This window comes from Pan paniscus, chromosome 14 (genome assembly GCF_029289425.2).
Source record: "Pan paniscus chromosome 14, NHGRI_mPanPan1-v2.0_pri, whole genome shotgun sequence".
Taxonomy (NCBI): domain Eukaryota; kingdom Metazoa; phylum Chordata; class Mammalia; order Primates; family Hominidae; genus Pan; species Pan paniscus.
Genome location: NC_073263.2, coordinates 91,595,653 through 91,610,288, shown reverse-complemented (window position 1 = coordinate 91,610,288; position 14,636 = coordinate 91,595,653). Strand labels below are relative to the sequence as shown.

At 32.7% G+C, this 14,636-nt stretch overlaps 1 long non-coding RNA gene across 1 annotated transcript in view; it reads left to right on the top strand.

The window, feature by feature from the left end:
• LOC130540728 (uncharacterized) overlaps nt 1–14,276 on the top strand; it is a 59,437-nt gene extending 45,161 nt beyond the window's left edge. Inside the window, exons 5-6 of the long non-coding RNA XR_008954722.2 lie at nt 7,726–7,808; nt 13,911–14,276. This is a non-coding gene — a long non-coding RNA (uncharacterized LOC130540728). The remainder of the gene's footprint in view (nt 1–7,725; nt 7,809–13,910) is intronic.
• The last annotated feature ends 360 nt before the right edge of the window (nt 14,277–14,636 follow it).

The following is a 14,636-nucleotide window of genomic DNA, read 5'->3' as shown; positions in this document are numbered from 1 at the left end:
ATTTGATTTAAAGATAGACTGTCTATGGTGTAGTTACTTTGAAATAAAGTGACATAACTTGTAACTTCTTCTTAAGGAAGGTCAATTTTTTATGTGAACAGAGAGTAGATAATTACAATTGTATTTTAGTAATTACCCAAAACATATATATGCATCATGGAATAAGTCTTACATACCAGTCTTATTTACCAAGTCATAAACATGTAGCATAGCTCTTCTGCTTTAGAACAGATAATAATTTATTAAAATATTTGTAACACTGTAAAAAATGTTTGTATCCCTTAAAAGAGATTATTTGTCTTTAGAAAATGGGGCATGCTCATGCCTTAAAAATATGTTTAACAGATAGATACTTATTATATGTATTCTATAACAAACAAGAATTCATTTCATAATATATGACTACCATAAAAAACAACCACTTTAAAAATATTTCCTCCAGGCTGAGCACACAGTGGCTCATGCCTGTAATCCCAGCACTTTAGGAGGCCCAGGCAGGAGGATCACCTGAGGTCAGAGGTTCGAGACCAACCTGGCCTAAATGGCAAAACCCAATCTCTGCTAAAAATACAAAAAATAGCCAGGTATGGTGATGCATGCCTATGATCCCAGCTACTCAGGAGGCTGAGGCAGGAGAATCACTTGAACCTGGGAGGCAGAGGTTGCTGTGAGCCGACATGGTGTCACTGCACTCCAGACTGGGCAACAGAGCCAGACACTGTCCCCCCTCTCCCTCCCCTCCTCAAAAAAATTTCTGATTATATTGTTGTTTACTGCTAATGAGAAAAATCCATGTATTTTATACTGCTTTAACATCCAAACAACTCTGTAAGATATTTGTTCATTTAATTTGTAGTATGTTATTTCTTTATATATTACAATATTACAAAGATTAAAATTCACTTTTGTTGTTGTTGAGGCCAAGTTTTGCTCTGTCACTCAGGCTGGAGTGCAGTGGCGTGATCTCAGCCCACTGCAACCTCTGCCTTCCAGGTTCAAGTGATTCTCGTGCCTCAGCCTCCTCAGTAGCGGGGACTACTGGCACCCACCACCACACTTGGGTAATTTTTGTATTTTTATTAGAGACAGGTTTCACCATGTTGCCCAGGCTGATGAGTGGGCAACAGTGCTGAGCTCCAGTGATCCACCTGCCTCGGCCTTCCAAAGTGCTGGGATTACAGATATGAGCCACTGCGCTCGGCCCTAAATTCACTTTTTCTTGTTTTTATTTCTATTTCGTTTTTATATATGTCCAGAATGACAGGACAATATTTAGAAGAGATTGGAAACAACCACCACCACCACCACCACCACCAAATGATCAATCCACGCATTTATATACTCAGTTATACTCTTAAATGCCTTGGATTATGTATTTATGTATTTATTTATTTATTTGACGGAGTCTGGCTCTGTCACCCAGGCTGGAGTGCAGTGGGGCGATCTCAGCTCACTGCAAGCTCCGCCTCCCTGATTCACACCATTCTCCTGCCTCAGCCTCCTGAGTAGCTGGGACTACAGGCGCCCGCCACCACGCCCGGCTAATTTTCTGTATTTTTTTTTAGTAGAGACGGGGTTTCACTGCGTTAGCCAGGATGATCTCGATCTCCTGACCTCGTGATCGGCCCGCCTCAGCCTCCCAAAGTGCTGGGATTACAGGCCTGAGCCACCACGCCCACGCCTTGGGTTATTGAAAGATTTTGTTAACGTTAATTAAGTGTTTCATAGATGATGGTACATGATATTAAAATAAGCATTCCTTTGCAAAATATTGATTTGAAGGTTAGGAATATGAGCTACTCTGAGAGTCATTTAAAAGTTGATCTAATTAATATTTATTCCCACTTTAATTTTATGTATTTCTAAATTGCTAAGAATTACATTAACAAACACATTTGTCTATTAGTCACCTCTTTCCCCTGCAGTTCTGAAAATATGCTACAGACGTTCTATTAGGGGACAGCTCCAGTAACAGAAGGTGGAACAGATGGCTTATTTCCAATTTTATTTTTCCAATAATAAAAGGGATTTCATTGTTGTTAACATCTAAAGTTCATTCAAGAAGATACCTACTATGATAGATTTTTTTAAAAGACAGACGTACTAGCTAATTAGCTAAGAAAGAAGCTTTGCATTTTGTGACAGAAACTTTTTCCATTGACTTTAATCAAAAGAAAAATTAAACTGATAGAAATTTGCCTTTTAAGTTGAAAAATCTTTTATTTTTCCCAGTTTAGCAATAAAAAATAAGGCAAAAATAGAAAAATAATGACAGCAAAGAAGAGGGAAGGTGAAAAATGATGAAGTCCAGAAATAAGAAATATTTTTTAGTTTTATTTTCAAAATGTAATGATTTATGGAGAAGATAATCTATCCTCAAAGAAATACAATTTATATTTGTTACCATGAAGGTTTTATATTTTAACTTAATCTTTTTTCTTTCTGAATCTATTTATTTTTAAATTTGTTTTAAATCAGAATTTAATATACACACATTTTATTCTCAAAAAATATATGTGGGCCAGGCACAGTGGCTAATGCCTGTAATCTCAGAACTTTGGGAGGCTGGGGCAGGTGGATCACTTGAGTTCGGGAGTCTGAGAGCAGCTTGGGCAAGATGGTAAGACCCTGTCTCTACAAAATATTAGGAAATTAGCCATGCACGGCAGTGCACGCCTATAGAACCAGATGCTTGGGAGGCTGAGATGGGAGGATCCCTTAAGCCCAGAAGTTAGAGGCTACTGTGAGCCTTGCTTGGGCCAATGCAGTCAAGTCTGGGTGACAGAGCAAGGCACTGTCTCAAAAATAAATAAAAATTATATATATATATATATATATATGTGAATTTCGATTCCATTCTTTTGCAAATTGGTCAGTCTTGCTATAGGAAATAAAATATAATAATATAATAATATGATATTTAAGACAAGAACATACATAGAAAAAGACTATATAAAGGAGACTAAGTAGAAGCAAATAACAGGGTGAGAATAAATGATATTCTGGGTCAGTTTCAACTCAGTGGCTGGGGTATTGACAACATTATATGTAAAGAAATAACTGGATCTCTAAGATCCAACTGCAATGAAAAAGAATAAAGAAAACTGTGTTAGGTTGTGTATTTATGCATTGACCAGGTGAAGAGGCAGTGAGATACAGTGTTTGATGTGCATGGTCTCCTAACTTGGGTTAAAGTCCAAACCCTGATTCTTCCCCTTAACAATGTTATATTGGCTTCAGTCAGCTGTTAACTCAATTGTGCGTGCCTGTGGGATTATAACTCCAGTTTTGCCTTTTGAAACTCCAGTATCTCCCAGTACTTATGCAAATACACAATATCTGAATAGTGCTCCTGAGAAAAGATCTACTGTCATTGACCTGTGACATTGAGGGAAGATCAAGTATACAATCCCAACTCAGTGGTTCTCAACCAGGGGTGATTTTCTCCCCTAGTGCATATTTGACAATTTCAATATGTTGCAATATTAGTGGATGTCACACGATAAGAGGGCAACTGGTATTAGTGTTACTGACCTCTAATGGGGAGGAAGCAGGAGTGGTGCTAAATGTATGCTACAGCTTCCCAGAACAAAGAAATATCCAGTGCGTACATAGCACTTACATAGGTCAGTTTTATAAGAGTTGAGTATTTGCACATACAATTTTTGAGCCACAAAATAGGAAAATGGAAGTGGTGCATTTAAAAAGTCATATTGTATTTGTAATGATAAAAGTCTTAAAATCTAATATCAAAAAGTTATTGTTAAATATCAAGAATATGTTATATTAAGCTCCAGAATCAGATATTTTTAACCAACAAATATGCTAATAATAATGATTTTCTGCTGGCATGATGAGGTTGAGTAGGTGTAATTTTAATTTGCTAAAGTATAAAATTTGAAGATAAAAGTAATCTATATCTGTCTAAAACAACATCAGAACATTCTACATTCCACAAGTCAGTATTTGACAAACATGAGCCATTTATTTCTTTATGTTGTGCAATACCTAATGGCTGTAGCTAGTTACATCATATCCACTCTCTCAGCACAATATTTATTCAGTAAAAAGGCGATAAGTGAGAATACAATTTTTAATTTGGTGATAATCAGTCTATATTTACTTAATATATAACTCTAACCCAGATAAAACCCAGATAGAACTTTTAGTAAAACAACTCAGAAATATAAATTTCCTTAATAAAAAAATCCATAAATAACATACAATAGGCAATCATGTGCAGACTAATTATCATGGTTTGTTTCAGAGGCTATATATGAATTTAATGGTTTTGCTGCCAGATGTGTTCAACACACCCATAACACAGACATAACGTGCTTTGCCTCATTGAGTGCCCAAGATGTTTAGATGTTTTCATTCTTGAAATGTAATGGAGTACTTTTAAAAAGGCATAACAAAAAAGAAAATAACAGCAGTTGTTTAGTAAATTGGAGATATTTTATAAGCAGAGACATTGTGGCCTTGTATCCCCTATGCTTATTTCAATAACTTACACATTCTAGTTAAATGTTTGTTAAAAAATAACTAGGTGCAAATTTCAACTTAGGTAAATATTTAATATTTATTATTTTGATCACATTTTATTAAGCATTTATATTGCAATTATATCCATTAAATAGCTAATGTTTGTATCTTCCATTTATCAAGGATTTTATAAAGCATTTTCTTGTACATTAACCTAATTTGACCTCATAACATAAATAATAAGTCTGTTTCCATTTAATTAATAAAAAAATTTGAATGAATTAGACTTATTTACAAAACCACATTATAGAGCAAAATAAAGGAAATTTTTTTTAAAAAAAAAAAAGAAGGGGAGAAGGAAAGCAGGACCAAAAAAAAGGAAGGAAGGAAGGAGGAAAAAAGGAAGGAAGGAAGGAGGAAAAAAGGAAGGAAGGAAGGAAGGAAAGAGAGGGAGGGAGGAAGGAAGAAAGGAAGAGGGATGGAGACAGAGAGGGAAGAAAGGAAGGTAGGAAGGAGAAAAGAAGAAAAGAAAGATAACATTGTTTTTAAAATCAGGGTTGAAGGTGGGTGTTGCTCCTAATCTGCTGAAGCCAAGTTTCATTAGGAATTCAATATATTAATTAAACACAGGGAAGAGTAAATGGTACACTGCAAAGTCATACTGTATATATTTATTAAAAATACATTTATTTATCAAGACATCTACTTTTATATTCATGTGCTGAGTAGACAAAGACACTGCTGCCACAGGTTGGTATCAATGTTGTGTACCTAAAATAAATGTTCTCTCTCTGAATGGTGTAAAAAATGTGTGGTGTGTGTGTGTGTGTGTGATATAATACATAAATATATTTTCCCATAGAACTTTGTCATCAAAATCCCCAAAATAGAGAAAAAATGTACTATAAAAATTACTACAAAAATGTGTAAAAAGTTAAGGTAAATTTAAAACAATAAAAGAAGTTTAAAAACAGTTGGTGGGTTGTTCGCAAAGCTCCTTTGCATTCTCCTTTGCAATGTGATTTGCCTGCTCTTCTCATCAATGGTAGAGACTATTTCCTCAACCCTCGAATTCTGAACGTGTCTTGTGACTTGTCTAGGTCAATAGAGCATGGAGGAAGTGAGCTTTTGACCATCCAAAGCCTAAGTCTCAAGAAGCTTTGTGGTTTTCCACTGTGCTCTTTTGAAACACAGTCCTAATGTGGCCATTTAAAGAAGCACAATCTAGTGCAATCCAGCCTACTGGAGGATGTAAGATCTGTAGACTCTCAAGCCAGCAGCAAGTGACACTTCCAGGCATGTGAGTGCCAGTCTTGAATAATTAAGTTCAAGTTTCAAGGCACCAGATGAATGCAGCCTCACAAGTGATTACAGAGAAGACAGCAAAAGTACTTTTCTGCTGACCCTAGCTCAAATTGCCAGCCCACTCGTGTGCGAACAATTGAAAATACTGCTGTTTTAATCTAGTAAATTTGAGGATGGTTCCTTATACAGCAATAGGTAACTGACACATAGAGTTTCCTGAGGAAGTAATGTCTGCTAGACATGGAAACCCTGTGGTGAAGTAGTATGGAAAGTTACTGAGGACAGAAGGGAGATCAGATTCTCTAGAAGATACTGTAGGTTGTTTGTTGGAAGCTGCAAGTATTTTATTATTTCTGGAGCAAAGCAATGTATAGGAAGAGGTGTGGCCCAAGACTTTATCCGAAAGATCATATAATTTTGAGGATTTTAAATTTTATAAAGGTGCAATGGAGCATTATTGAAATATTTTTTAAAGGGGTGTAAACCTTATTTTAATTTTAACATGATCACTCCAGTAACTAAATCTGCAAACACATTTTGAGAAAAAAACATGCACACCGGCCATTGGGGCAGATATTTTAATGGTTTAGCAAAAGGGGATGGAGAAGCAAAGTAGAAGCTTAATAATAATTTATTTAAAGAAAGAAAAAAATTTTAATTTAGTTTGGGATTAGTTCCATTGATATTAAAGACATTTTATATGTGAAAAAATGATTACAACTGTGATCCACACAAAATTGTAAAGATTCTCATTTCAATAGAAAATATTACATAAAAAATCAGAGGCCATATCTTATATAATGGATAAGGTAAAATAATAAATTAAAACAAGATAAAGAGTAGCACATATATTTAAATTGATGGTATTTTGAAATGTACATAATATAGTTTAAAAGGAAATGTAATATTATCCGAAGACTTATAAACTAAAAGTCATAATTTCCTGTTCAAACGGTTTGTAGATTTTTAGTTTCATGAAGAACAATGTTGAAGTATAAGGAAAAAATGCTTTTATTTAAAATCACCACAAGCAATAGTGAGAAGTATCTTTTGATTTTTTTCTATCAGACAGAGTTCTGTGCAATTTTTCATTGTAAATAAATAGCTGGAATAGGAGCATAGAAAATATTATTCATCTCTATACCCAAATGTAAAATAAAGGGTACTGAGATACATTGGAGGCGACTGAAAATGGCACTGCATTATAAATAAATGAAAGCCTAGAGTTTGTATTGTCTTTCATTCAATACAATGGTAATAGCCAACATTAAATACGTGTTACTACTATCAGAAGTGGGAAAAATTAACATACTCTCTGATATTTTCCAGTAAATATTTTAGAATACATCATCCTTCCTATTGTCCTGTATTCAATAAAGTAAAATTAAGGGATATAAATGATTATTTTCCAAAAGTAGGTTTTATTCTTGTTGGTCTTCTTTTAACAAAGGTTTTGCCTGCTGTCAGAACGACTGAAGATTCTAACAGCTGTGTGGCTGACACATTCATAGAGTGTGGCTGTAGAATGGCTGGCAACTCTTATACAAGTTATTAAGTAAATCTTTCAACGAGCTCTAACTTTTCTTGATGTGATCCAATGCATTTAAAATAAAAAAATATGCTTTTTAGGAAACAGTACACTTATAATCTTTTGGTGATGAATTTAACCATAATAATGTTTCATTGCAAAACATAGACAAATCTTGCAATTATTTTTTTCCTTAAATAATAAATCAGTTTTTCCTTATCCTAGTTTTTCAGATTGACTACAAGTATTGGACAGGAAATGATTTATATAAATGAAATGTTGCCTATAAAAGAATTTTTGTCAAAAAAATTCACAGTTATAAACCATATGTATTTTTTCTAGTTCACTTTTACTCAAAGCCCCTGAAAATATGAATGAGAAAATAACTGTTCCTCTTACTTTCACAGAACCAGCCATCATGACAAAGTGACTTTCAGCATTGAACTACACCTCACAATACCTGCATTCTCTTTTTTACTACAACTTGCTGGTAAGACATTGAGCATCTCACTTAATAATTTTATTTGTGAGCTTAATAGAGATATACATTATTTAGTTTACCTATGTGATGTGCTTCCAGGGACAGAAAAAAATGCAAAGTTCATTCAGAAAATAATTCCATACCGATAGTGTTCCAATGATTGAAAGCCAAATTATGTATTCAATGCTATTTGTATGAGGTCAACACCTGAACATATTATTAGATATTAAAGTATTTATTCTAATACTTGCTCAGATTATCTAGACTTAAATGCAAAAGTATTGAGTTACGCCCCTAGCAAAAAATTCCTGAGATTAACAAATAAAGACAAATTCATGAGATTAACAAATAAATACAAATTCATGAAATGGAGCACTGACTGTAGACTTAGACAAAATTGCTGAGGTTATGATAGAAATGTCTGTGTATGGAAAGATAGCTAAAGAAAATTGCTGCAAAGAATCTCATTTCTGCATAATTAGGCTTTAATCACTGAAAGACAGGAAGATTGAAACTTTTTCCCTTTATTCACTGTTTTTATAATATCTGGTACAGGATCTGACACCTCTCTCTCTCTCTAGTCTCTCTGCTTCCCTCTCTCTCTCACCTCCTTCCTCCTCTGTCTCTTCACACACACACACACACACGCACACATGCCCGTGTGAAGGCATACATTACAATTTTGACTATGAGCAATTTTGGAAAAGATACACGACACAAAACATAAATAAAAAGTAATCAAAATATTTTTTGAGGTATTTGTTTGGAAGTAAAAAAACTACTCCCAGACACCTTTTAATCTTTGTGTCCACAAATAACCATTAATAACATTTTATCCTGTTATTAAATAACCATTAGTAACAATAATATTTTTAGAAATATTTCTTAAAATAGGCATTATTTTTAAATGCCCTTAAAGATGTAAGATATGATAAGAGGCATTGCTTTTTATACTCTCATATGTGTTTCTTTAATGCTAACCTGTTATTGGCAATTAGATTTCACAAAGATAATGAAGTTAATTTGGGCTTTAAAAAGGTTTATTGTCAGCCTCTCCTTCTATGACTCATTCTTTTAATACCAACTTAAGACAATAACATTAACATATTATCTACCATGTCCTACATACTATTCCAATAGCTTTTCAAATACTGAATGATTTAATCATTTAATAAACTTTTGATTTTTATAAGGATTTTAGAGATAAAGAAACTCATTTTACAGAAAAAGAAAATAAGAAAATGAAAGCAATTTATGTTCCAGAAAGTCACATGCTAGTTAATGGTAGGACTGGTGCAATTCTCCTAGCTGTGTTTTCGCTCACCACTCTACACTACCTCATCTGCTTACGCATGGATGATGTGATTTTATTATCACATGCACTGAGAGTTCTAACATACAACTAGCTAAACTAAATACTTCCATAAAAATACGCAGTAATTATTTTAAAAAGTCATTTAAAAATATATTGCCAGTGAATCAAGTGTTTTAGAATGCATACACAAAGCTACAAAAAAATACTTCATATAGATACTTGTATTACCTGAATCATACTGATCACTCATTATTCAGCCATCTAAATACTCAAATGCACTACCATCAATAGTCTGGTTCATTTATTTTTAATAATATTAAGATACATAATGTGGTGTTATTTTAAATGGAGTTGGAAGTAGAATTTACTCATTTTTCCTGACATGGGAAATACGATCGCTAGATCAAACTGTACTATCAATGAGCTGAATATTTGGAGAACATTATTTGTCTCTTTGTAAAATCAATTCATATGACCTGCTCTAATTGTTTTTATGCAAATGTTGCATAACATTTCCATGTTATGAAGGCCTGCTTCTTATTTTAGTTTGTCCTGGAACAAACTATAAAAATTAAGTGCAAGACAAATATTTCACCAAATCATTCTCATTCCATTCTCATTAGTTTATAGAATTTGCATGCTTTTTATCAAATTACATTTTCTGTGTTTTACTTTCTCTTATTTTCCTTTTGACTTGTTTTTGTCATTTATTCATTTTAATCTCTTGTGTTATACATACATTCTACTGCATTATGCACATACACATGCATATATAAGCTACTTATTAACTATAAACTATTTGTAAACATAGTTACAAATAATACTGAATAATAGAGAAATATACAGGTGTACTAATTTGTTCTCACATACTAATAAACATATGTCCAAGACTGGGTAGTTTATAAAGGAAAGAAGTTTAATGGACTCACAGTTCCACATGGCTGGAGAGGCCTCACAATCATGGTGGAAGACAAAGGAGGAGCAAAGGCACATCTTACATGGCAGCAGGCAACAGAGTGTGTGCAGGGGAACTGCCCTTTGTAAAGCCATCAGATCTCAAGAGACTTATTCACTATCATGAGAACAGCATGGGAAAAACCTGCCCCCATGATTCAATTACCTCCCACTGGGTCCCTCCCACAACATGTGGGGATTATGGGAGCTAAAATTGAAGATGAGATTTGGGTGGGGACACAACCAAACCATATCAAAAGGTAAATGAATTAAATAGCATTATAAAGGTATTAGGACTTTATTTTTCATTTAGAATGTCATAAACACTTTCACATAAATTTATGTAATTTGGGTATATGAAACTTTCAATACTTGCCTAATCTACCATTAAAAATCTGTACCACAGTTAACTATTTCTGACACAGTGGTATATCATTCAGAATTCATGCCATTCAATCTTTATAGAACAGTAGCCTCAGAATATCTATAGGTGTCAAACAATGTTTCCATTGGTGGTCTTGCTTACATGCTCCCTTGTCAGTAGTATTTATTCTGAATCTGCTCAGTGTTCTCCAAATTGCTCACCAGCTTCTGTGTTTAACTCATTAGGTTTCTAACAGCAGTTATTGATTTATGTGTATTTCACAGAATGAATTTAACATTCTAGATTTATCGTTAGTTAACACAAAAGCAAATATTCCTCAAAATTTTCCTCTCAAAGTCTGACTTTCAGAAGCCCCTCACTCCATGGAGGCGCACAAACTTTCATGATGCAAAAAAAACTTTTTATTTTTGTCAGAACCCAAATTCTCTCCCTTTATTACAGGGAGATTGTTGGTTAGGTAAATGTTTTGAGCAGCATAATGACATGAAGGATAAGTCTCTCCTAGGGCCATGTTTAATAAAAAACAGCTATACAATGTTCTGTCAGTCAGGTACTGGCGGTAATTTTGAAAGGAAATTTTTCTCAGACAAAGACAAAAGTTATATTTTACTCATAGTAGTGAAAATTTAGTAGAGAGTGGTGAAAAATGTTATAGGTCAGGAAAAATAAGAGAGTGAGATAAAAATAAAGATATATAATGGATAGGTAAATTTAATTTTTGCTTTTGAATTTATGCAATTAGAATACTGTGTCTGTGTTCCTATGAAAACTTCACTAGTGTCTCCATGTCTACTTTGAGACATATATCCATATATTAATATTACCTCAGTGTGACGACAGAACAATAGCAACATTGCTGTTTTGTGGACATCTGTAGCTCTGTGGCACTATTATTTCTTGGATATGAAGATTATCTCATATTCTTCTCCAAGTGTTTCCTCTTGGAGCTCAAAAATAATTAAGCAAATAGACACCTTTGAAAAATTCAATGAGGCTTATTATGCAAGGAAAATATAGTTTCTATTTGTATTTCCTTAAACTTTATATTCAATTTGCAATTCTCACTGTACTTATAAAAGAAATACGTTTTTTGATAAAAATAAGACCACTTAAGTCTTCACTTGTTCTTTGGTTTATGCTCAATTAACTTGTAAATTTGACAGATTAAATTTTTCTAACCATCTATGACTATTTATAAACTTCATAAAATAATCATGACACTTCAGATTACAATTACAAATTCAATTGCCTAATTCTTTCAAGCACTTCAAAACACTTAATATGTGAGACTTTAAGAGCCAGTATGCAATTTGCTGAATTCCATCTGCCTGCCAGGGAGACCACTGATGTGCCACAAGGTTAAGAATTGGTGAATTTAAAACCACAGGTAGAGATGTTGGAGAGCAGAGCTTGAAGACATAGACCTGAATGAGGATAAATTATTTTAATTTGTGCCATAGATAATGCTAAGACAGAAGTGATATTACAATGGCTGTAGGATGTTTGTAGACTTGATCCGATGTTCCTCTCTACAAGTTTCCAAGGATAACTAATATATCAAAAATAAAGACATATTGAAATTATACACATAAATTATATATATTAGTGTGTATATATGTATATATGTGTATACATGTGCTAGGTTGTTACCAATTATTAACAAATGTCTTATCACTTGGATATATTATAATTACGTATTTTTATGTTCCGTTAATGAAGTTTCAACTGTTTAGTGCAATAGCTATCATAGTGATAAGTTTCTAAAATTACCTTGAAAATTTGGTGTTATGCATCTTAAAATTCTAAAGCAATATTTATTGCTGAAATAACTAGTTTTTTCAATTTTGCTTTATCAACTGGTTTTCTCAGGATTCTGTTACCTATATAAACTGATTTTAAAAAGAAACTGGTTATGTTCCATGTGAAAAGATGAGATATGTAGAAGGATGTTGACTATATTTAAAGTATAAAGTAATCCATTTGTAATAATATAATTATTACATACACGAGCATACATATACACATATACAAATGCTACAGTTTGAAACATTTTGAAATTGTAACTCCTCTAGATTGTCTACATTGTATTGGTTTGCACTATTTTATGACTAATAACAACAATATGGGATGGCAAAGGTTTTTAAGCGCTTTCTAGTTTCTAGGCACTACCCTAAGCATCTTCTCCGTTACTGGCTAGGGTTATTTTTCATTTTTAAAATTGTTTCACAAACATTGTAAGTGGTCTTTGAAATTATTTAATTTAGATTTATTGTGATGTTAATATTTTTATTCTCTTGTTTCATATTTCAAGTGAAAAGGAATTTCTCTGGTCTATTATTATTGTAGTGCAACTAAAAGCTTTTATTTTACGTTGCATTCGTGAATCATAATAATTACAATGTGACTGCTCATATTTATTTTTCACTTTGAAATCTTTGGATTTGTCATGTTTTAAATCATCTAAGACTCTCCATATTTTCCCAAACTCTGAAAAAACTTCAAAATTAAAAATTCACAAAGTGCTGCCCTCAATGCCTTTTTAGAAGAAAGCTTTCTGGATATATATATTTCAAGTATATTTCATCTTTATTGGTTTGTTCTTATTTTCTTTCTTGAATCTGTTGTGAAAATATTCCATATATTTATTTAAATATTCATATTAATGTTCATAAACTATTTACATTTAAAAATTTTAACTGTTCTTCATAATTTGATTATCCTGTCTCTTCAGTATCACTATATAAACATTGTTGCTTTTTCTACCCCAGTTGTTTTCAGCAGATGTGTTCATTTCTAATTTTTAAGATATGTTTGTGTTAATTTTATTGTTTTTTTCTTGTTTCTAACTCAAATCATTTATCTTTTAATTTTGATAATTAATTTATCCCTTAAATGTATTATAAACAACACTATATTCAGTTCAACTGATAACTGGATAAATGAATCACCTGGCATACGAATTTATTTAGTCTAATTTAGATTTCTTGGAATATTTATCACATTTTATATAATTATTCATAGAATGTTTACCTACCTCAACGGACCTTAAACTCACACATATATATAGTTATATATGATATCCCTATAGTTGGGATATATTTATAGTTGGGATATATCCTAACTATAAATTGTACATATATATCCCATTCAGCATTATGTTCCCTTTGCCTAGCAACATGTCTGGCATGTAAAACTTATCCAATAAATGTTAGTTAAAATGGATCTAGTCTATCTACTAGTCATGTATATTGGCATATTTTTATCCTATAAAGTTATATTTAACTCCACAGTTAAAAAGAGTTTCTTTATTATTCTTCCACTAGCATTGGAACTAATTTATCCATTTCAGTATAACTCTAATTGGCATATGATAGTAAACTGTTCTATAATAACTGTTACATAAGAAATTGTTTTAGTATAAATTATCTTCTTCTAATAGCTTTTTTTTTCCCCGCAGCAGATTTCTTTTTTTTTTTTTTTTCTGGTAGCAGAAATCCCCATCTGATGCCAATTCCTCATCATCATAAGGGAATGTAATCAAGGATTCTTTCCTAATAATGTGAACAGATGTGCAGTGACTGACAGAGGTGGTACAGCGGGTTTATTCTTCTTATGGCAGTGATCTTCTGACTGTAACCCAAGGGTGAAAGCTCATGCACTCTTAGCAACAAGTAAATTGTACGAACATGCCCCAGATATTTCTTCATTTATTTGTAAATTATATACAGTTTAGTCTATTCTGAAAATATACAGTTTTTTAAAATTTGTAAAACAAATATGTTTTTCTTTACTGTGTAAAATTAAATGTCACTGAGAGTAAAAATATTTATTTGGCCAATTTCGTTCACTTGGGAACTTCAGCACTCGCTGATCATTAGAGTTATCCTGATTTTTTCCGTCTTGAGTACTGATGTTGAGCTAGTCCTTTGTTAGCCCCTTATTTTATCAATAAATATTTTTCTTAGTATCAGTTACTGTTGCTTGCAACTGGAGAAAATTAATAAGGAATATAAAATTAGTAAAATTAGTATTAAAGTACAGATAAGATGCCCTCAAGGACATGTGTGGTATTGGGCCAAGATGAAGGAAAAGCCAGAGATTCCTACTATCACAGACATATTCAAAGGATTGAAGGAATGCTTAGAACACTGAAAAGGGTACTTGGTTCTACACATATTAGTCA